This window comes from Ranitomeya imitator, chromosome 4, assembly GCF_032444005.1.
Source record: "Ranitomeya imitator isolate aRanImi1 chromosome 4, aRanImi1.pri, whole genome shotgun sequence".
Classification (NCBI taxonomy): domain Eukaryota; kingdom Metazoa; phylum Chordata; class Amphibia; order Anura; family Dendrobatidae; genus Ranitomeya; species Ranitomeya imitator.
This window is the reverse complement of record NC_091285.1, coordinates 284,990,487-285,013,925: the sequence shown is the minus strand read 5'-3', so window position 1 is coordinate 285,013,925 and position 23,439 is coordinate 284,990,487.

Sequence of the window (23,439 nt, the reverse complement as noted above, 5' to 3'; positions counted from 1 at the left end):
CATAAAGGTAGGTTCATATGAGTGTATAAAAAAAGTTCAGCGTTTCATGCAGAAAACTGGGATAATTTGTTTCTTGCTTGTCATTCATGTGCAATCCACTTTTAAAGCAGCAGCTATTAATCATTTATGAGTAGAGATGAGCGAACATCATTGGCTCCCTTCATATTCGACAACCCTAAGCGCTTACCAAAGAAGCTGCATCAGGAACCCGGATACCTGAAGTGCTCCCGATAATCACACAGCTGCGACACATGCAGCTGCGGCTCCAAACACCTGATTATCGGGAGCGCTCCAGGTATCCGGGTTCCCGATGCAGCTATTCGGTAAGCACTATACGAGGGGCGATCCAAAAGTAATGATAATCAATACTAAACACAATGAATATAGTAAAAAAATAAATTTATTTTTCTACATAGTCTCCTAACAAGTCTATACATTTAATCCATCTCTTTGATCTTGACCCTCAAAAAAATCCCCAACAGCGTCAAATTTCTTGCCCCGGAGGTGTTCCTTGAGCCGAGGAAAGAGAAAGAAGTCACGGGGGGCTAGATCTGGTGAATAGGGGGGGTGTTCCACCAGTTCAAAGCCCGCTTCTTGAATGGTAGCCATGGCAACAGCAGCTTTGTGAGCCGGCGCGTTATCTTGGTCAAACAACACTCCAGCCCGCAGTTTGCCGCGCCTTTTCTCCTTGATAGCCTCCCGCAATCTTCTTATTTTTTCTGCGTAGTAGGAGCCCGTAATAGTGGCTCCCTTCTCCAAATAGTCCACCATAATAATTCCTTCAGCGTTTCAAAAAACGGACGCCATAACCTTCCCTGCTGAGCTTGACACTTTGAATTTCTTCGGCGTCGGTTCGTCGGCTCGTTTCCATGTCATCGATTGTTGTTTAGTTTCGGGATCAAAGTGGTGGATCCAGGTCTCGTTCATGGTCAAAAAACGTGACAAAAAATTTTCCTTGTCTGCTTGGAACTTTTCGAGATTTGCTATTGAAATGTCAACTCGTTTCTTCTTTTGTTCGTCGGTTAACATTTTTGGCACCCAACGCGCGGAGACCTTTCTCATATGCAATTCTTTTGCAAGGATTCTTTGAATACTGCCATATGAGATCCCTGTGACCTCAGCTACATGCCTGATAGTCACTCTTCGATCTGCCAATACAACTTCTTCAACTTTTTTCACGTTTTCTTCATTGAGGGACGTGGATGGGCGTCCTTCACGATGTTCATTTTCCGTCGATGTTCTTCCCAGCTTAAATTCCTTGGCCCAACGTGCAACTGTGGAATATGGAGGAGAAGAGTCCCCCAATGTTTCCACCAAGTCGCTGTGTATGTCTTTGGTAGTCATTTTTTTCAAGCAGAGGTATTTGATGACAGCTCTGAGCTCATTTTTTCCATTTTGATGTTCACTCCTCGGCAGTTCATATTCAAATGAATGTAGCTCCCGGGAATCGTGGTCTATTTAAGTAATTTTTTTTTCCTGGACTAGTGGGTACCTAAGAGAGAAGAAAACATTTTATTTTAATTTCTGTGTGCAATAGAAATAACCGATTATCATTACTTTTGGATCGGCCCTCGTAGCTTGCCGAATAAGGAGGGACCCAAACATATTCACTCATCTCTATTTGTGACCTCATTTAAAGTTTCCTATGTTACAGAATTGCAATGTATCCTTAAAAATTAGATGCTATACTGTGTCTCTGTATAGCATAGGATTATTTTTTACACACTGATAGATTTGAATGATTGGTTTACAGAGGAAACTAGTACATGATGCAAATTTTTACACATACAGATTAGTCGGGTGTAAAAAAAATCAGCCATCTGCACTTCCCCATGAAATATCATTGGTTTGCTTGCAGTGCGTTTTTTTCACGGACAGCACTCGTACCAAAATTATGGTCGTGTGAACGAGGTCTAACTAATGATTTATGGATTGTAAACTAACCCATCCTCTTTAATGGCTGTTTGCATGGAAAACATTTGGGGCGTTCATGAGAATCTAAAATAATCTGAAATAAGGATCATGTGTTTTGTCCTAAAGCAACACTGTTTATAGCTGTTAAACCAAATGTATTTTGCAAGTATAAGTTTAGTGAGTGAAGAATTTGATTGTCTTTTCTAAGTTACAAGTATGTAAATATCCACTGTTTCCTAGCCCAAAATAAATATGCTGTTTGTTTAGAAAGCTCAACATAGACACATTTGTGTTCTAAGCACATCCACAGAACAAAATGCACAACAGCATGTCTTTGGCAGGAGTTTCACAACTGGCTTCTCATGAAAATGCTAAGAAGGTCTCAGCCTTGAACTGTGTTTGCTCTTTTTGGGAAATCCTCAACACCAGCATTCAATGATTCAGACAGTTCCCGTTAGCAAGACGTACATTCTTTCATAATTATAAAACATTTAAATCAAATACTGATTTCTTTTATTGAAACCAATTTTATAAAAGAACATATATTTGAGATTGTTAAATCTAGACATGCATACAAAACAGACATGCATACAAAACTGTTTAATGGTTTAAACCATTACTGAAACCCCTTCATCCCTGAGCCTGTTTTGAACTTCCTGATAATTCTGGACACATTTGTACTTTATGTTAGTGGTAAATTTAGCAAAAAACAAAAATGGACACTAGAGCTATTAAAATACTAGAAAATGTATTGAAAAATGTTTTCTAAAAATTATATTCAGACAACAATGACAATTTTATAGTTAAGACGCAATAGAAAAGAAAATGACAACAACCTAGTACCACGTACAGGTAAAGATATTGGCAGGACTGTTATACAAGCCACTTCATATTGTATTAAAACTAGACATATAGGAAAATAAACAGTATCGGAGTAGTATCTCTCATGAGCAATAGAAATAGATAATACAATACTGCATGTAGGCTAAAGGTTCAAAATGTCATACCGGATCCATATGTAACACTAGATAATGGAAGTATATATAAAGTGCCGATAGTGCAATGTGTGTGATCCCAAAGGGTTTCACAGTAGCAGCTATAATAAATCAATCCCTCACTGGGGGTACACAGTACAAAAAGCAATTCCCATATACTAGAATTAAATAATATATCTCTCTACTTTAATTCACCTTCTATAATTGCATATGTGTATTAGCACAAAAATCCAGCGGCTAAAGTATCAAATAGATAATTATAATATGTAGCCAAAACATATGAATATACGAGATAGCCTAATTTAGGAGGCCTGCAGCCAAATACACAGAAAGGAAGTTAAACCCGATGTAGTGGGGGAGAGAAAATGAACCAATTTGATAAATGAACTAACCTGCTCCTGGACGTGGGTAGAAGAGACCCCAACGCGCGTTTCACACTAATGGCTTCCTCGGGGGGCATTCTGTTATAGCTGCTACTGTGAATCCCTTTGGGATCGCACACATTGCACTATCGGCACTTTATATATACTTCCATTATCTAGTGTTACATATGGATCCGGTATGATATTTTGAACCTTTAGCCTTTAGCAGTATTGTATTATCTATTTCTATTGCTCATGAGAGATACTACTCCGATACTGTTTATTTTCCTATATGTCTAGTTTTAATACAATATGAAGTGGCTTGTATAACAGTCCTGCCAATATCTTTACCTGTACGTGGTACTAGGTTGTTGTCTTTTTCTTTTCTATTGCGTCTTAAATATAAAATTGTCATTGTTGCCTGAATATAATTTTTAGAAAACACTAATTCAATAAATTTTCTAGTATTTTAATAGCTCTAGAGTCCATTCCTTTTTTGGTTTTTGCAACTTTTCGTATGGCAGAGTTCATACATTATCTGCCCTATCTTTTGGTCTAGTGGTAAATTTAGGTTGATTTTTTTTGCATTTATTTGTAAAAATATCAGAATTTTAGCAATTTTCAAACTCTTAAATTTTATACCCTTAAACAGATAGTTATAGCACACAAAAATAGTTAATAAATAACAATTACCACATGCCTACTTTACATCAGCACAATTTTTGAAACATACATTTTTTTGTTAAGAAGTTAGAAGAGTTCAAGGTTTAGCAGCAATTTCTAATTGTTTTCCAACAAAATTTACAAAAATAATTTTTTTTAGGGATCTCAGCTGAAGTGATTTTGAGGGGCCTATATGATATAAAATACACAAATGTGACATCATTTAAAAAACTGCACCCATTAAAGTGCTCAAAACCACATTCAAGAAGTTTATTAACCCTTCAGGTGCTTTTGCAGGAATTAAAGCAATGTGTAAGAAAAAAAATCTAAATTTTACTTTTTCCCACAAAAAAGGGTAACATGAAAAAATGGACAGTACAATTTATTGTGAAATTTCTCCTGAGCACACCGATACTCCATATGTGGTGGAAAACTACTGTTGGGGTACACGGCAGAGCTTGGAAGGGAAGGGGTGTAATTGAATTCTGGAACGCAATTTTGTCTGGAATAGATTGCGGATGAAATGTCACATGCAAGACATGCCATGGCATGCCAGATTAGCAAAAAACCCTCAAGTGACCCCATTTTGGAAGCTAAACATTTAGTGGAATTCATCTTGGGGTGTAATGAGCATTTTTAACCTTAATGCGACACCTGAATACGTCAGTATCCCATATGTGATTGAAAACTACTTTGAGGCACAGAGCAAAGCTAAGAAGGGAAGAAGAGCCATATTGGGGTTCAGATGTTGCAGGTATGGTTTGAGTGCCATGCCAGATTGGCAGAAACCCTGAAATGCTAGAACAGTGAAACCCTCATTAAGTGACTACATTTTACAAACTACACCTCTCAATGAATTCATCTAGGGGTGCAGCGAGCAAATTGTCACAGAATTGTATACAATTGGGCGGTGAAGAAAGAATAATTAAATTTTTACCACTAAAATGATGTTTTAGCTCCAAATGTTTAATCTTTATAAGGAGTAATAGGAAAAAATGGACCATGCAGTTTGTTTGCAATTTCTCCTGAGTGTGCCAATACGCTACATGTAATCGAGAAATATTTTTGAGGCAAAGTGGAAAGCTCAGAAGGGAAGGAGCACTCTATCTCCCTGCTCTACCACAGAGATTAACTATAAGGCTGGGATCAAACATATGTGAGATATGGCCGAGTCTCACAGGTGAAAACCCAGCTCTGGCACCGGCACTCCGGAGTGGAGCGTGCAGCTCCATGTGTTGCTGTGAGGCTGCACGCTCCACTCCGGAGTGCCGGCACGAGAGCTGGGTTTTCACCTCTGAGACTTGGCCGTATCTCGCGTATGTGTGATCCTGGCCTAACTGCACTCTGTGCATGTCAATGCAATTAAGGGTAGCATACTGGAGGAGGGCATTTGGATTTGGGAGCACAAAATTCTAGCTGGATTTCTTTGGGGAGTGAGGAGCCATTTCTCTTTTCCAGAGCCTTTATGTTACCAATAATGTGGAAGCCCCTATATTTCCATTGACAGATAATGGACCTGAGTGGGACTTGCTTTTTTGTGGATTGAGTTGAAGCTTTTATTGGGCATATTTTACATAACATTTTGGATTACACAGGGGCAGACATAATGCATGTGCAACCGGAGCAGCTGCACCAGGGCCCGGAGGTGGAAGGGGCTAACCATGAGGGCAAACTGGCCAGTTTCTCTGGCCCCAAGGAGCCCCTGGCCAGATTGCCTTCATGTGCGGCGGTCAGGGAGCGATCCCACTAACTCTGCTGCCTACTGGAGAAAATTGCAGCGGATCCGCCCTCCGCTTCCTGCCTGCGCTTCCGGTCTGACACAGCTGCATGGCTGGATCATGTCAGCATTTAGCGCATGCCTGTGTCAGAGAGGAAGCTGCTGGCGATGATGATGCTGTGGGGGAACATGCGGAGTGGTGAGCGGTAATGTGTATGTGTATCTGGAGGTGGTGAAGAGTGCAATGATGGAGATGGTAGGGGTGAACAATGATGGATGTGGTGGAGAGGGCAATGATGGAGGTGGTGGGGAGAACAATGATGAAAGTGGTGGAGAGGGTTATGATGGAGGTGGTGGAGAGGAGAACATATAAGATACAGGGTGCACTAAATCCCTAATGAATCAACTATCTGTCCCCTACCTTGCTGCGGAGGTTGGCACCCTATATATCCTGCACAAGGGCAGCCCCGCTCAATGAAGGCTCTCCCTAAATCGCCCTGATGGGCCTTTTCGTCCCTTACAGCCCTTAAGTCGATTATACGTCCCCCTTCCTCCCATCCCAATCCCCCACATCCCTCATTGTCATCCTCCCCTTGCATCCCATCATTGTCCTCTCCCCCACCTCCTTCATTGCCTTCTCCATCACCCCAATCATTGTTCTCCACCTCTATCATTGCCCTCTCCACCACCCCACCATTGCACTCTCCACCACCCCATCATTGCCCTCTCCACCACCACAATCATTGTCCTACCCCACCATCCCATCATTGCCCTCTACCCTACCTCCAACATTGCCCTCTCCACCACCCCATCATTGCACTCTCCACCACCCCATCATTGCCCTCTCCACCACCGCAATCATTGTCCTACCCAACCACCCCATCATTGCCCTCTACCCCACCTCCATCATTGCCCTCTCCACAACTTCCAGCATTGCCCTCTCCACCACCTTATATCACAGATCATAGAATAAAGGTGCCACAATTTTCAAATTCACAACCAAAAAACACCATATATAAAAAATAATTTTCTCAATAAAACTTAACATTTAATAATTATCTCTATAATAAAAAAACCACACCACATACAACCTTGGACTGGTGCCAGTTGTTTGACAAGAGAAGATATAGGGTGCACTAAATCCCTAATGAATCAACTATCTGTCCCCTACCTTGCCACATAGGTTGGCACCCTATATATCCTGCGCAATGGCGCCCCCGCTCAAGGAAGGCTGTCCCTAAATCACCCTGATGAGCCCTTACGTGCAAGAAAGAAAAAAGAAATCAAACAACAGACCATTCATACTAGACAAATAATCTCAAATGATAATTGATAACATGTATCCAAACCTATTGCACATGCCCAGATGCACTAGTGTGTGCTATAAATATATTTGACACTTTTTGTATATTGCACCTTTTTCCAATAAACCCTCAGTTGGGGATAAAATCTCATCCAGATAATCAATTATTATAACACGGCAGGTCCCAAAGGTGATTATTCTGGTTCAGATTTTATCCCCGATTGAGGGTTTATCCCCGTGCAAGTAGTGCAGGGTGCAACCAGGGAGAAACTACGCTGAGTGGGGGCGCCAATTGCGCAGGATCATAGGGTGCCAACCCCCACAGACAGCTAGGAGTACCTAGGCACAGAATATAGGTGACCCTAGGTTCCTCCGTTTTGGGAAAAGGTGCAATATACAAAAAGTGCCAAATATATTTATAGCACACACTAGTGCATCTGGGCATGTGCAATAGGTTTGGATACATGTTATCAATTATCATTTGAGATTATTTGTCTAGTATGAATGGTCTGTTGTTTGATTTCTTTTTTCTTTCTTGCATGTAAGGGCCCATCAGGGCGATTTAGGGACAGCCTCCGTTGAGCGGGGGCGCCATTGCGCAGGATATATAGGGTGCCAACCTCCGTGGCAAGGTAACATAGTAACATAGTAACATAGTTAGTAAGGCCGAAAAAAGACATTTGTCCATCCAGTTCAGCCTATATTCCATCATAATAAATACCCAGATCTACGTCCTTCTACAGAACCTAATAATTGTATGATACAATATTGTTCTGCTCCAGGAAGACATCCAGGCCTCTCTTGAACCCCTCGACTGAGTTCGCCATCACCAAGGTAGGGGACAGATAGTTGATTCATTGGGAATTTAGTGCACCCTGTATCTTATATCTTCTCTTGTCAAACAACTGGCACCAGTCCAAGGTTGTATGTGGTGTGGATTTTTTTATTATAGAGATAATTATTAAATGTTACGTTTTATTGAGAAAATTATTTTTTATATATGGTGTTTTTTGGCGGTGAATTTGAAAATTGTGGCACCTTTATTCTATGATCTGTGATATAAGGTGGTGGAGAGGGCAATGATGGAAGTTGTGCAGAGGGCAATAATGGAGGTGGGGTAGAGGGCAATGATGGGGTGGTTGGGTAGGACAATGATTGCGGTGGTGGAGAGGGCAATGATGGGGTGGTTGAGAGTGCAATGATGGGGTGGTGGAGAGGGCAATGTTGGAGGTGGGGTAGAGGGCAATGATAGGATGGTGGGGTAGGACAATGATTGTGGTGGTGGAGAGGGCAATGATGGGGTGGTGGAGAGTGCAATGGTGGGGTGGAGGAGAGGGCAATGATAGAGGTGGAAAACAATGATTGGGGTGATGGAGAAGGCAATGAAGGAGGTGGGGGAGAGGACAATGATGGGATGCAAGGGGAGGATGACAATGAGGGATGTGGGGGATTGGGATGGGAGGAAGGGGGACTTATAATGGACTTACGAACAGGGGAAGGAGGGTGATAGATATGGATGTAAAATTAATTGGGTGGTGGAGGAGGGTGCTAAGCCCCTGATAGTGTCCTCATCCATCTCACAATGGGGCAGTCGGTGACTAGACAACCAGTTCATCAGCTCCTCCATTAGAAAAGAAGCTTTCCCATGTTCCATCAGCCATCATTGTATTATATATCTAACAAGACAGGACGTTATGTAATAAAGACAGGGCTCTATATAATCCGATAGGTAAGAGACGGTGCTGTAAATAACAAGAGAGGGCACTGTGTAATAAGAGACAGCAATATACGTAATAAAAGAGACTATGTCATATACAGGTGCTTCTCACAAAATTAGAATATCATCTATCTTTTGGGTATTGTCAAGTGGAAGATGAGAGACACAGACCCAACAATGCAGATAAACTGAAGACTGCTATCAAAGCAATTTAGGCTTCTATAACACCTCAGCAGTGCCACAGGCTGATCGCCTCCATGCCACGCCGCGCCGCAGTGATGCAGTAATTGATGCAAAAGGAGCCCCGACCAAGTATTGAGTGCATTTACTGAACATACATTTCAGTAGGCCAATATTTCAGATTTTAAAATCATTTTTCAAGCTGGTGTTATAAAGTATTCAAATTTACTGAGATAATGACTTTTGGGTTTCCATTGGCTGTAAGCCATAATCATCAACATTAACAGAAATAAACACTTGAAATAGATCACTTTGTTTGTAATGACTCTATACAATATATGAGTTTCACTTTTTGTATTGAAGAACTGAAATAAATAAATACATTTTTTTATGATATTCTAATTTTGTGAGAAGCACCTGTATATACGTGTATGTGTGTATGTGGCTGTATATTTATATACTAGATCGAGGCCGGATGCTATCGCATCGGGAGGGTGGTAATGTCACGATGGGGGCAGGCTTTGCAGCGTTGAGAATCTCTCCCTCCCATGTGCTCACCCATCTATCCACTCTCTCTTTCCCCATGTGCTGACTTCTCCCGTCTGTGCTTTCTTCTTTGACCTGTCTACCCCATGTGCTATCCCCCTTGTCTGCTGTCTCTCTCCTTCCTGTGCTCTGTTCTCCACTCAAAAACAATACTGACATTACAGCAGGAGATCACAGAGGATACATTTTGTGAGGTAAAATATTGTTTAAAAACAGTCAGTGAAATATTTAACCTGACAAAAGAAATCCTCTGTGATCCCCTGCTGTAATGTCAGTATTGTCTTTTGCTTCCTCCCCTGCCTAGGAGATGTGGTATACTCCGTAGACGGTCAGACACAGACAATTTTTAAAATGAACTTTCGTTTGTGGGAAAAGCCCTTTAATGTGACGGGATTCCTCTGCCTGTAGACACGTCGCGCATCTGCCGCCGGGATCAGCCGAATGATTCACTGCGCCTTTGCGGAATTCGCACAGGCACAGTAAATCAGACTTCCACCATCTTTGTGCAGACAGATAGCGGCGGTCACATTAAAACTGTGCATGCGCTCCTCCTGTACAAAGATGGCGGCGGTCACTGATCCCAGCTGCGGCGTATTCGCGATGGTGTTCCGCTGGTGGTATCACGCAAGAGGCTGAGTACGGTGTATACTGTGTGTGTGTGTGTGGTGTGTACGGCGTATACAGTGTGTATGTGTGCGTGGTGTATACGGCATACAGTACAGACCAAAAGTTTGGACACACCTTCTCATTTAAAGATTTTTCTGTATTTTCATGACTATGAAAATTGTACATTCACACTGAAGGCATCAAAACTATGAATTAACACATGTGGAATTATATACTTAACAAAAAAGTGTGAAACAACTGAAATTATGCCTTATATTCTAGGTTTTTCAAAGTAGCCACCTTTTGCTTTGATGACTGCTTTGCACACTCTTGGCATTCTCTTGATGAGGTTCAAGAGGTAGTCACCGGGAATGGTTTTTAATTCACAGGTGTGCCCTGTCAGGTTTAATAAGTGGGATTTCTTGCCTTATAAAAGGGGTTGGGACCGTCAGTTGTGTTGTGCAGAAGTCTGGTGGATACACAGCTAATAGTCCTACTGAATAGACTGTTAGAATTTGTATTATGGCAAGAAAAAAGCAGCTAAGTAAAGAAAAACGAGTGGCCATCATTACTTTAAGAAATGAAGGTCAGTCAGTCCGAAAAATTGGGAAAGCTTTGAAGATGTCCCCAAGTGCAGTGGCAAAAACCATCAAGCGCTACAAAGAAACTGGCTCACATGAGGACCACCCCAGGAAAGGAAGACCAAGAGTCACCCCTGCTTCTGAGGATAAGTTTATCCGAGTCACCAGCCTCAGAAATCGCAGGTTAACAGCAGCTCAGATGAGAGACCAGGTCAATGCCACACAGAGTTCAAGCAGCAGACACATCTCTACAACAACTGTTAAGAGAAGACTTTGTGCAGCAGGCCTTCATGGTAAAATAGCTGTTAGGAAACCACTGCTAAGAACAGGCAACATGCAGAAGAGACTTGTTTGGGCTAAAGAACACAAGGAATGGATATTAGACCAGTGGAAATCTGTGCTTTGGTCTGATGAGTCCAAATTTGAGATCTTTGGTTCCAAATACCGTGTCTTTGTGTGATGCACAAAAGGTGAACGGATGGACTCTACATGCCTGGTTCCCACCGTGAAGCATGGAAGAGGAGGTGTGATGGTGTGGGGGTGCTTTGCTGGTAACACTGTTGGTGATTTACTCAAAATTAAATACAAATATTTTGGCCTGCACTCTAGAGTTGAGTCGGGGTGCTGGTGCGACAGACCATAGGGTCTAATACTAGTATTACGTTAGGATCCACCGCACTCCCTATGTGGAATATCTTATACAGAAATCTCCAATTTTTTTGAAATTTGCTAATTTATTTACGTGCAAAAAAATAGTCAATCAGGTACATCAGATCAAAACAGAATTACTACAAAAATAGTGAATGCGACTCGGCATGATTTCGACGGTATATACAAATCTTAAGATAAATGACAGACAACAGATATATACAACAAAACAGACAAGTGTATAGTACAATATATACAGTATGGTTCGTTAGTACTCCCCATTAATAAAAAGTCTATACTATGAGGCTAGGCCATGGTTTATAGTGTAGAGGGAGTGCGGTGGATCCTAACGTAATACAACTCTAAATTAAAGGCATACTGAACCAGCATGGCTACCACAGCATCTTGCAGCGGCATGCTATTCCATCCGGTTTGTGTTTAGTTGGATCATCATTTATTTTTCAACAGGACAATGACCCCAAACACACTTCCAGGCTGTATAAGGGCTATTTGACCAAGAGAGAGAGAGTGATGGGGTGCTATGCCAGATGATCTGACCTCCACAGTCACCAGACCTGAACCCAATCAAGATGGTTTATGGTGAGCTGGACTGCAGAGTGAAGGCAAAAGGGCCAACAAGTGCTAAGCATCTCTGGGAACTCATTCATGATTGTTGGAAGACCATTCCCGGTGACCACCTCTTGAAGCTCATCAAGAGAATGCCAAGAGTGTGCAAAGCAGTCATCAAAGCAAAAGGTGGCTACTTTGAAGAACCTAAAATATAAGACATAATTTCAGTTGTTTCACACTTTTTTGATAAGTATATAATTCCACATGTGTTAATTCATAGTTTTGATGCCTTGTATGAATGTACAATTTTCATAGTCATGAAAATACAGAAAAATCTTTAAATGAGAAGGTGTGTCCAAACTTTTGATCTGTACTGTATACAGTGTGTGTTTGTTTGTATGTGTGTGTGATGCGTATGGTGTATACAGTGTGTGTGTGTTTGTGTGTGGTGCGACGGTGTTCCGCTGGTGGTACCGCACAAGAGGCTGGTACCACCAGCAGTTTCCATATTGAGACACCCATCACTTGGGTGTCCCAATATGGAAGTCGGTGAACTTCCGCCGCTTGGAATTCTGGGATCCGGACACATCTGGACGGAACAGGATGTGAAGACATTACAAGGTAAGTATATTTATATATACTGTATATATAGATATGTAGCTTTGTCACCATAAAAGGAGGGGGGCACAGACACATTTCTTGCACAGGGGCCCCAAGCTGCCTGTGTCCACCCCTGGGATCACACTTATCCTGTGCTCTAGGCTGAGCAATTGCATCGGTTTTTCTATATACGAAATATCCAAATGCTGTGACTCAGATGAAACCCCCTATGGGTCCAATCAGGATAATGAGGCAATGGAGCTCTGTACTCTGTCTGACCTATGCTTAGCGATGTTTTTCTTTTCAGAATTGCACAAAACTGGTCCAACTGCGCTTTTATGCATGCTTAAAAAGATGGACACCAATGGATCACAGGCCTGACGGTGTCCAGTGTCCCCATCTGCCTTATTATAGGGAATCTTTGTCTGAATCAAGTATTTCATAGATTTACATAGAAACCCCAGTGTAAGCATTCAGCGTAGAGCGAAGGATAAATGTGCACCGAGCCTTAGGCTATGTGCACACGTTCAGGTTTTTTCACGTTTTTTTTGTGGTTTTTCGCGGTAAAAACGCTATAAAACTCATTAAAAACACATACATTATGAATTCTATCATTTAGAATGCATTCTGCATGTTATGGGCACATTGATGCGTTTTTTTCCGCGAAAAAAACGCATCGCAGGAAAAAATGAGCATGTTCATTATTTTTGCGGATTTTCTGCGTTTTTCCCGCAATTCTATGCATTTGGGAAAAACGCACCAAAAACGCGTCAAAACGCGTCAAAATCGCGGTAAAATCGCTGTAAAAACGCATGTGGATTTCTGGCAGAAATGTCCGGTTTTTGTCAGGAAAATTTCTGCAAGAAATCCTGACGTGTGCACATACCCTCACTGTGATTTTTGGGAGGCAGAATGAATAAATCAATGCAGGTCAAGAATTTGTTCTATTTATTTTTTACGCCATTCCTTGTGCTTTATAAGTGATTAGATAACTGTATTTTTCGGGTCGGTGTGATTTTGTTTAATGCTTTGCCATATTTTGATATTTGCTATAATTTTGACATATTTCTGCTGACAGATTCATGTGAAGGCTTGTTTCTTTGTAGGATGAGCTGTTTTTATTTTATCGTTACCATTTTTAGGCACATGACCGTTTTTTGATCCCTTTCTATTCAAATTTTTGGAAGGCAGAGTGAACAAAATTCAGCAATTCAGGAATTGTTTTTATTTTATTTTTTATGCCATTCACCATATAGTAAAAGTGATAATACAACTTTATTGCTCAGTTCTGTACGATTACAGTGATACCACATTTATATAATTTTTTTATGTTTTGCCGCATTTACACAATAAAAACTATTTTATTGAAAAAAGAAATGTTTTTGCATCGCTTTATTCTGAGAGCTATAACTTTTTTATTTCTCCGCTGATGGAGCTGTATGGCAGGACAATATGACGTTTTCGATACCATTTTTACTTACATTTGACTTTTTGATCGTATTTTATCCCACTTTTTAGGTTGTATGATGGTAAAGCATAGTTTTTGCCACTTTGTTTATTTTTTTACAGTGTTCATTGAAAGGCATTAACTGATATCATTATTATTAATCATTTTTATAGCGTCATTTATTCCATGGCACTTTACATGTGAAAAAGGGGGCAAATATAGACAAATACATTAAACATGAGCAAAAAACAAGGGCACAAAGGTACATAAGGAGGGAGGATCCTGCCCACGAGGGCTCACAGTCTGCAGGGGATGGGTGAGGATACACTAGGAGAGGGTAGAGCTGGTTGTGTGGCGGTTCAGTAGGTTGAGGATCACTGCAGGCTGTAGGCTTGTCGGAAGAGGTGAGTCTTCAGGTTCTTTTTGAAGGTTTCTATGGTAGGCGAGAGTCTGATGGGTTGGGGTAGAGAGTTCTTGAGTATGGGGGAAGCACGGGAGACGTCTTGGATGCGGTTGGCGGAAGAAGAGATGAGAGGGGAGTGGAGAAGGAGATCTTGTGAGGATTGAAGGTCACGTGTAGGTAAGAATCGGGAGACCATGTCACAGATGTATGGAGGAGACTGGTTGTGGATGGCTTTGTATGTCATAGTAAGGGTTTTGAACTGGAGTCTCTGGGCAATAGGAAGCCAGTGAAGTGCTTGGCATAGGGGAGAGGCTGGGGAATAGCGGGGAGACAGGTAGATTAATCGGGCAGCAGAGTGTAGGATGGATTGGAGTGGTGCCAGAGTGCTAGAGGGGAGGCCAGAGAGTAGGAGATTGCAATAGTTAAGGCGGGAGAAGATAAGGGCATGCACTAGTGTTTTTGTGGTGTCACGGTCAAGGATTGCGCTGATCCGGGAAATATTTTTGAGTTTGAGATGGCAGGAGGAGGCAAGGGTGTGGATATGTGGCTTGCAAGAGAGGGAAGAGTCGAGGCACCGGGCGTGTGGGACTGGGGAAAGTGAGCAGCTATTGACATTGATGGATGGTCTCGTGGAGGGTAGAGTGAGATGGGTGAAAGATGATGAAATCTGTTTTGTCCATGTTCAGTTTTAGAAAGCAAGCAGAACAGAAGGTCGAGACAGTGTGGGATTTTGGTAAGTTTGGTGAGGTCAGGTCCGGATAGGTAGATCTGCGTGTCATCGGCGTAGAGATGATACTGCATACCATGGGATTATATGAGCTGTCCCAGGCCAAAGATGTAGATGGAGAAGAGCAGGGGTCCTAGAACAAAGCCTTGAGGAACACCGACAGACAAGCAGCAAAGTGAGGAGGTGGTGTGGGGGAGGGAGTCACTGAATGTTCGGTCTGTCATATATGACGAGATCCAGGATAGGGCCAAGTCTGTGATGCAAAGAGATGAGAGGATCTGTAGCAGAAGGGAATGGTCCACAGTGTCAAAGGCAGAAGACAGGTCCAGGAGAAGGACAGAGTAGTGTACGCTTGCTCTTGGCAGTTAGTAAGTCATTGGTGACTTTAGTTAGGACAGTTTCAGTTGAGTGATGGGGTCGGAAGCCAGATTGTAACTGGTCAAAGAGGGAGCAGGAGGAGAGGTGGAAAGACAGTTCAAGATGGACATGCTGTTCCAGTACTTTTGAGGCATAAGGGAGAAGGGATATCGAGCAATAGCTAGACACAGAGGATGGGTCGAGGGAGGGGTTTTTGAGGATGGGTGTGATCTGGCATGTTTGAAGGATAAGGGGAAGACACCTGTTGTGAGTGAGAGGTTGAAGAGTTGTGTTAGGGTTGGGATGAAGACCATAGCAAGGTTAGGGATGAGGTGGGACGAGAGCGGGTCAAGCGTGCTGGTGGTGACGTGTGATCTTGACAGGAGGGTGGAGAGCTGATCTTCTGTTATGGTGGAGAAGCTGTTTTGGAGGAACAGGGTTGAGAAGCTAAGAGGGGCATTGGGCGCTGTGGTCCAAAGCTTTCTCTGATCGTACCAATCTTCTGTTTAAAGAAAGCGGCATAGTCTTCAGCATAAATGAGAGGGAGAGGGGGGGCGGGGGGACGGAGTAGAGAAATGAAAGTGTTGAAAAGCTGTTTAGGGTTGTGAGACAGGGAGGATATGAGAGATGAGCAGTAAGTTTGTTTTGCGGCAGGGAGCGTGGACTTGAAGCTGACGAGGGACTGCTTGTATGCAGTGAAGTGGTCGGCAGAGCGGTTCTTTGGTCAGGCTGGTCAGCCAGGGCTGAATGTTGAGTGTACGAGTTTTGCTATACATGAGCGGGGCGGCCAAATCAAGTGTTGCTGTTGTTGTGGTGCTATAAAAAGTGGCAGCAGCATCTGTGTCATGAAAGGAGGCTATGTCTGTAAGAGGGAGAAGGGACTCCGAGAGTTATTGTAAGTTGAGATGTTTGATATTTCTGCGAGGGTGAGTGAGTTTGTGGAGTGGGAGTTGCACACTAGGAAAGGAGAGGGAAGAGAATGTCAGTAGGTTGTGGTCAGACAGGGGGAGGGGTGAATTCGTGAGATTAGGAATGGAGCAGAGGTGGGTGAAGATGAGGTCCAGATTGTGACCATCTTTGTGAGTGGCCTCAGAGGACCATTGAGTGAGGCCAAAGGAGGCAGTGAGTGATAAAAGTTTAGAGGCAGCTGAGGTGGAAGCGTCAATGGGGATATTGAAGTCACCCATGATGATAGTGGGGATGTCATCAGAGAGGAAATGAAGTAGCCAGGTGGCGAGGTGGTCGAGAAAGGTGGAGATGGCTAGTTCTGGGGGGCAGTAGATGACAGCCAGCTGGAGGTTGGAGGGGGAGTAGATGCGGATGGAGTGTTCCTCGAATGAGGGAAGAGTATCGGAGGTTGGTAGCGGGATTGGAGTAAAGGAGCAGGTGTCAGACAGGAGCAAGCCAACCTCTCCACCACGTTTGTTACTGGGGCGAGGGGTGTGAGAGAGATGGAATCCACCATAGGAAAGTGCAGCTGGAGAGTCTGAGTCAGAGGGGGTGAGCCAGGTTTCAGTGATGCCAAGTAAGGAGAGTTGGTTGGTGATGAAGAGGTCATAGATAAATGGCAGTTTGTTGCAGACAGAGTGTTCGTTCCATAGTACTTCAGGTAAGGGGACTGGGGGAGTGGGTCTGGATGAATGGGTATGAGGTTATCATGGTTGGGAAAATGTGCAGAAGATCATGGCAGGGGGTTAGAAATGAGTGTGGGGATGAGTTGGGGAGGGCCGGGATTTGGGGATATGTCACCAGCGATGAGGAGACAGAATATTAGAAGGTGGGAGCAGGATAGGACATGATGCGGCCGTGTGTGTCTGGAGAAAAAGGATTGTATGTGGAGGAACAGTTCTGAGGAGAAGGTGAGGTGGCTGGGGAGAATGGAGGGAGAAATGAGTAGTTCTTTACTAGGTGGAGGGATTGCAGGAGATTGTAAGAGGTAAAGTAGTATGGGGGTGAAAGAGAAAAGAAACTGAAACATTGTAAGGGTTTGATATTCTGGTACCTTCCAGTCAATTCCAGTCCAATTCAGTCTAATTCAAAGGAATTAAAAATATGGAATTTGAAAGATGGAATCTGAAAGATAGATGGATCATACTACGTCTCGTGCAGACACCTGCATCTGATTAGGAACTAGTACTTTATTTGTTTATATTTTTTACATACAAATATGAATTTATGGGTATAATATTTTATTTCTTTTTTTATTATTTTGTGACTAAAAAAAATAATATTTTTACAATTCTTTTTGTACTTTTTTTAAACTATTTTCTAATTCCTTCTATGGAACTTTAACTTTCATTACTCTGATCACTGGTATAATACATTGCAATGTACCAGCACTGCAATGCACTATACCTGTCAGTATTACACTGACAGAAGCCTTTTACACCATGCTCCTGGCATGGTTTATGCAGCCACCGTCTCTGGCAGATCCGGAAGTCATCATGATGACATCAGGTTGCCATAACCACCATCGGGTCCTGCTATATGTAGCTAAAATGCTCATCTACTATGAGCACTGACCACGGGACGGTGCTCATAGCAATCCAGCAATGATAATAAATAATAATAATAATAATTTTATTTATATAGCGCCAACATATTCCGCAGCGCTTTACAAATTATAGAGGGGACTTGTACAGACAATAAACATTACATCATAACAGAAATACAGTTCAAAACAGATACCAGGAGGAGTGAGGGCCCTGCTCGCAAGCTTACAAACTATGGGGAAAAGGGGAGACACGAGAGGTGGATGGTAACAATTGCTTTAGTTATTCGGACCAGCTATAGTGTAAGGCTCAGGTGTTCATGTAAAGCTGCATGAACCAGTTACCTGCCTAAGTATGTAGCAGTACAGACACAGAGGGCTAATACTGCATAAAGTGTATGAGAACATGATGCGAGGAACCTTTTTTTTTTATTTTTTTTTTATTATAAATAGGCCACACAGGGATCGTTAGGTTAATGCATTGAGGCGGTAGGCCAGTCTGAACAAATGAGTTTTTAGGGCACGCTTAAAACTGTGGGGATTGGGGATTAATCGTATTAACCTAGGTAGTGCATTCCAAAGAATCGGCGCAGCACGTGTAAAGTCTTGGAGACGGGAGTGGGAGGTTCTGATTATTGAGGATGCTAACCTGAGGTCATTAGCGGAGCGGAGGGCACGGGTAGGGTGGTAGACTGATACCAGGGAGGAGATGTAGGGTGGTGCTGAGCCATGGAGTGCTTTGTGGATGAGGGTAGTAGTTTTGTACTGGATTCTGGAGTGGATGGGTAGCCAGTGTAATGACTGGCACAGGGTAGAGGCATCGGTGTAACGGTTGGTGAGGAATATGATCCTGGCTGCAGCATTCAGGACAGATTGGAGCGGGGAGAGTTTTGCAAGAGGGAGACCGATTAGTAGAGAGTTACAATAGTCCAGACGAGAATGAATAAGTGAAACAGTCAGAGTTTTTGCAGAGTCGAAATTAAGAAAAGGGCGAATTCTAGAAATGTTTTTGAGATGCAGGTAAGAAGAGCGAGCCAGTGATCGGATGTAGGGGGTGAATGAAAGGTCAGAATCAAGGATGACCCCAAGGCAGCGGGCATGTTGCTTTGGAGTAATGGTGGAACCGCACACGGAGATGGCAATGTCAGGCAAAGGTAGGTTAGTAGAGGGAGAGAACACGAGGAGTTCAGTTTTTGACAGGTTTAGTTTCAGATAGAGGGAGGACATGATGTTAGAGACAGCGGTAAGACAATCACTGGTGTTTTCTAAAAAGGTCGGTGTGATATCGGGAGCAGAAGTGTATAATTGGGTGTCGTCAGCATAGAGATGGTACTGGAAACCAAATCTACTGATTGTTTGTCCAATAGGGGCAGTATACAACGAGAAGAGTAGGGGGCCTAGGACTGATCCTTGAGGAACCCCAACAGTAAGGGGAAGGTGAGAGGAGGAGGAACCAGCAAAACATACAGTGAAGGATCGGTCAGAGAGATAGGAGGAGAACCAGGAGAGAACGGTGTCCTTGAGGCCGATGGAGCGGAGCATAGTGAGGAGGAGCTGATGATCCACAGTGTCAAATGCTGCAGAGAGATCCAAGAGAATTAGCATGGAGTAGTGACCATTAGATTTAGCTGTTAGTAGGTCATTAGAGACTTTAATGAGGGCAGTTTCAGTAGAGTGTAAAGAGCGGAAGCCAGATTGAAGAGGGTCGAGAAGAGAGTTATCTGAGAGATAGCGGGTAAGACGGGAGTGGACCAGGCGTTCGAGGAGTTTAGAGATGAAGGGAAGATTAGAGACAGGTCTATAATTAGCGGCACAGTTTTGATCGAGGGATGGTTTTTTAAGTAATGGATGTATGATGGCATGCTTAAATGAGGAGGGAAAAATACCGGAAGTGAGGGAAAGGTTGAATATTTTTGTTAGGTGAGAGGTGATAGCCGGGGAAAGGGACTGGAGGAGATGTGACGGAATGGGGTCACTGGTGCAAGTGGTCGGGCGCGAAGATGCAAGGAGCCTGCTTACTTCTTCTTCTGTAACTGCTTCAAAGTCAGAGAGTGAACTAGATGCAGTGGGGGAGGGAGGACAGTGCATGGTATGAAGAGATTGGGAGATGATTTCCTGTCGAATGTGGTCAATTTTTTCTTTGAAGTAATTGGCCAGATCGTCAGCACGGAGATCCGTGGTTGGGGCCTGCTCTCTTGGGTTGAGTAGGGACTGGAACGTGTCAAAGAGACGTTTAGGGTTATTGGACAGGGAGGTGATGAGGGTGTTGAAGTAGGTTTGTTTGGAGAGGTGAAGGGCAGAATTGTATGTCTTTAGCATGAACTTATAATGGATGAAATCTTCGGGTAGATTAGATTTTCTCCACAGACGTTCTGCGCACCTGGAGCACCGCTGCAGGAAACGTGTTTGCAGCGTGTGCCACGGTTGTTGCCGTCTGTGCCGAGTTGTTTTATGTATAGGAGGAGCAGCTTCATCCAGAGCACTTTGCAGGGTTTCATTGTAATGCTTCAATGCAGAATCAGGACATGAGATGGAGGAAATAGGGGCCAATGAGGACTGCAAGTTCATCATAAGTTTCTGGGTGTTAATGGCCTGTATGTTTCTATAGGTGTGGAAAGTGGGGGTGACCTGAGCGGGATGGCAGTTCTTGATAGAGAATGAAAGAAGGTTGTGGTCAGAGAGCGGGAGAGGGGAGTTTGTGAAGTCATCCACTGAGCAAAGTCGGGAGAAGACCAAGTCAAGGGAGTTTCCATCTTCATGTGTTGGAGAGTTAGTATGCTGCGAGAGGCCAAAAGAGGAGGATAGAGATAAAAGGTGAGAAGCAGATGGGGAGAGGGGAGAGGCAATGGGGATGTTGAAATCACCCATGATAAGGGTGGGGGTGTCACAGGAGAGAAAGTGTGGAAGCCAGGTGGCAAAGTGATCCAGGAACTGATGAGAGGGGCCGGGAGGACGATACACCACCGCCACTCGCATGGAGAAGGGGACGTAGAGTCTGACCACATGGACCTCAAAGGAAGGGAAGACAAGTGAGGGTACTTGGGGGATAACTTGGAAAGTACATTTGGGTGAAAGGAGCAGACCAACGCCTCCACCTGCTCTGTTGTCTGATTTTGGGGTATGAGAAAAGTGTAGTCCACCATATGAAAGAGCAGCAGCAGCGGTGGTGTCTGACTGCTGGATCCAGGTTTCAGTAAGAGCCAGGAGATTAAGAGAATTAGAAAGGAAGAAGTCATGAATGAAGGAGAGTTTATTACACACAGAGCGAGAATTCCAAAGGGCACAATTGAAAGAGACAGCAGGCATGCAGGGAATATTAATAAGGTTAGAGGGGTTTCTGGGTGTAGCAATTGGGAGGTTTGACTGGCTATAACATGGGGGGCCGGGGTTTGGAGATATGTCTCCAGCGACTAGGAGAAGGAGGATCGAAAGAGTGAGCAGATGGTTAAGTGATTTGTGAGAGCGTCTCTTGTGTTGGATGTTGGGACTGAATGGATCTGTGCTGTTAAGCAATGTGAATAGAGCATGAGTGCTATACATAGGAGAGGCAAGGACAGAGGGGCCGATATGGATGGAGTGTAGAGAGTTAATGCGAGGGCGGTGAATGTGAGTGAATGCAGCAGCCAGAATATAGATTATACAAATAAATATGGTGAGTATTTGTGCTGTTTCAAGTGAATATGGATTAGATTTAGTTTTTCTTACCTGTCTCCTGCCCTGTCTAACTGCCATGTTATAACTGCCGAGTACTTAGAAAAAAAAGTACTTTGAATAAAAAATACACGAATAACAGTGCACGAATGCACCCCTGCACCAATGATAACCACAGGGGTCTCCCGCAAACCCCGGGTTGTCATATCAAGCCATCGGTGACCCTCGGTCATGTGACACGGCACCGATGGGCGGAGCTAGCTAATTACGTGCTTCCGGAGCAACCATGTTAAATGCAGCTGTCAGAGATTGACACTGGCATTTAACATGTTAACAGCTGCAGGTGGATGGTAATTCCATCTGTGGCTGTTTGGGGCACATGTCAGCTGATGAAAGTTTGCAGGCTCATTCCCAGAGCCCATATCAAACAGAGTGTGGCGACCTATGATGTACCTATACGTCATAGGTTGTAAAGGGGTTAAGGCTATAAAGTGAGCATAAATCGCAACCTTTTTCATACCAAGCATAAGAGCGTGTGCAACACTCGAAATGTGTCTGGTTCTATACATTTCTCTCTTATGTTCCCCCGACCTTCCTTCATAATGGACATAAGTCCACTACTATCCTTGTGATGTATCATTGCTTTAATTAATTGGAATAAAGCTACTTCATGTTTTACCAGAAGCTGGCGTCCTGTGAGCTGGATCAAATCTCCTTCTTGTGCATAAATCACACCCTGATGCATTCAGCACACCCAGGTTTCTTAACTCGCTGCCACCACTAATCAAACATATGGGGTGATGAATCCCCAAAATATGTTACTGTCAGACAATGAAGAGGTCGCTTACTTTCTGAAAGGCTATTGGATTCTTTTGGATCATACAAGGTCAAACTTATAAAAGATTTTAAGCTTTAATAAAAAAATATACAGTGTTTACAATAAATAAACAAAAAAGGGTCAAAATAAGACGACACACAAATATGCAAATCAGTTATAAAATAAAAAGTAAGAAATACAGAAATATCTAAACCTTTTCATCTACAGTTATTGTCTGTTGTCCTGAGGGAAAGAGAAGTGACTCATGGATCGCATCAGCCCTTAGGCAGCCCCCACATGTGAACACCTTCTCTTTGTGTCACCCAGCTTTTCATAGCCCTGATAGGCTCATATTTCCAGGATGAACCCTATTGGCTTCAAAGGTTGCTGTTTGTGAATGGACAATGAGCCCAGTTGTGGCATTTCAAACACCCTATGTCTTTCCTCCTCCCTTCCTCTCTGTATATAGACAATAGGAAATATTCCTTCTTGTTACAACCATCTGCTAGCTCTGTGAAGCTGCCATGTTTTGACACCTCTACATGCTCCCAGGAGAATCCCCCTGTGGCTGAGTTCCTGATATAAGAGCAGGAGCCTTACAATTATAATCTTCCTTCACAAGGGGCTATGTGTCCTGGCTCATACAGTAGGTGGATGTCAGCATACTTAACTCTGCTGAATATTAAGTGATACAATTAATATTAATATAAAATCATTATAATTCATATGTTAATATTAATATTGAGCATAACTAATTTCAGCCTATTGGTTCGGCCTTCCACAACAGACATGGTCTCTCATGTGGCCTCTTGGAAAAATTAATTGCCCAGCCCTGCTCTAGACCACCCTTAACATCATTACTGCCCTGATATACCTGAATACAAGAGTATAATTATTTTTCTATAATGTATGCATTTTATTATTGTTATGCAATTCTGATAGTCTCCTTGCAAACATTCGCTTAGAGCGATCCAAGATTTTATCTACCCTTGAATATAATAAAGATTATTATTATTTTTTATCTATCATTGTGATGTCAGCTATGGACGTTTGACTGGTTTCTTATGTTTTTTATATGTTTTTATTACAGGTTTGTCCTTTTCTTTTACATTATGCAAACCAGGAATACATAGCTCATATGACA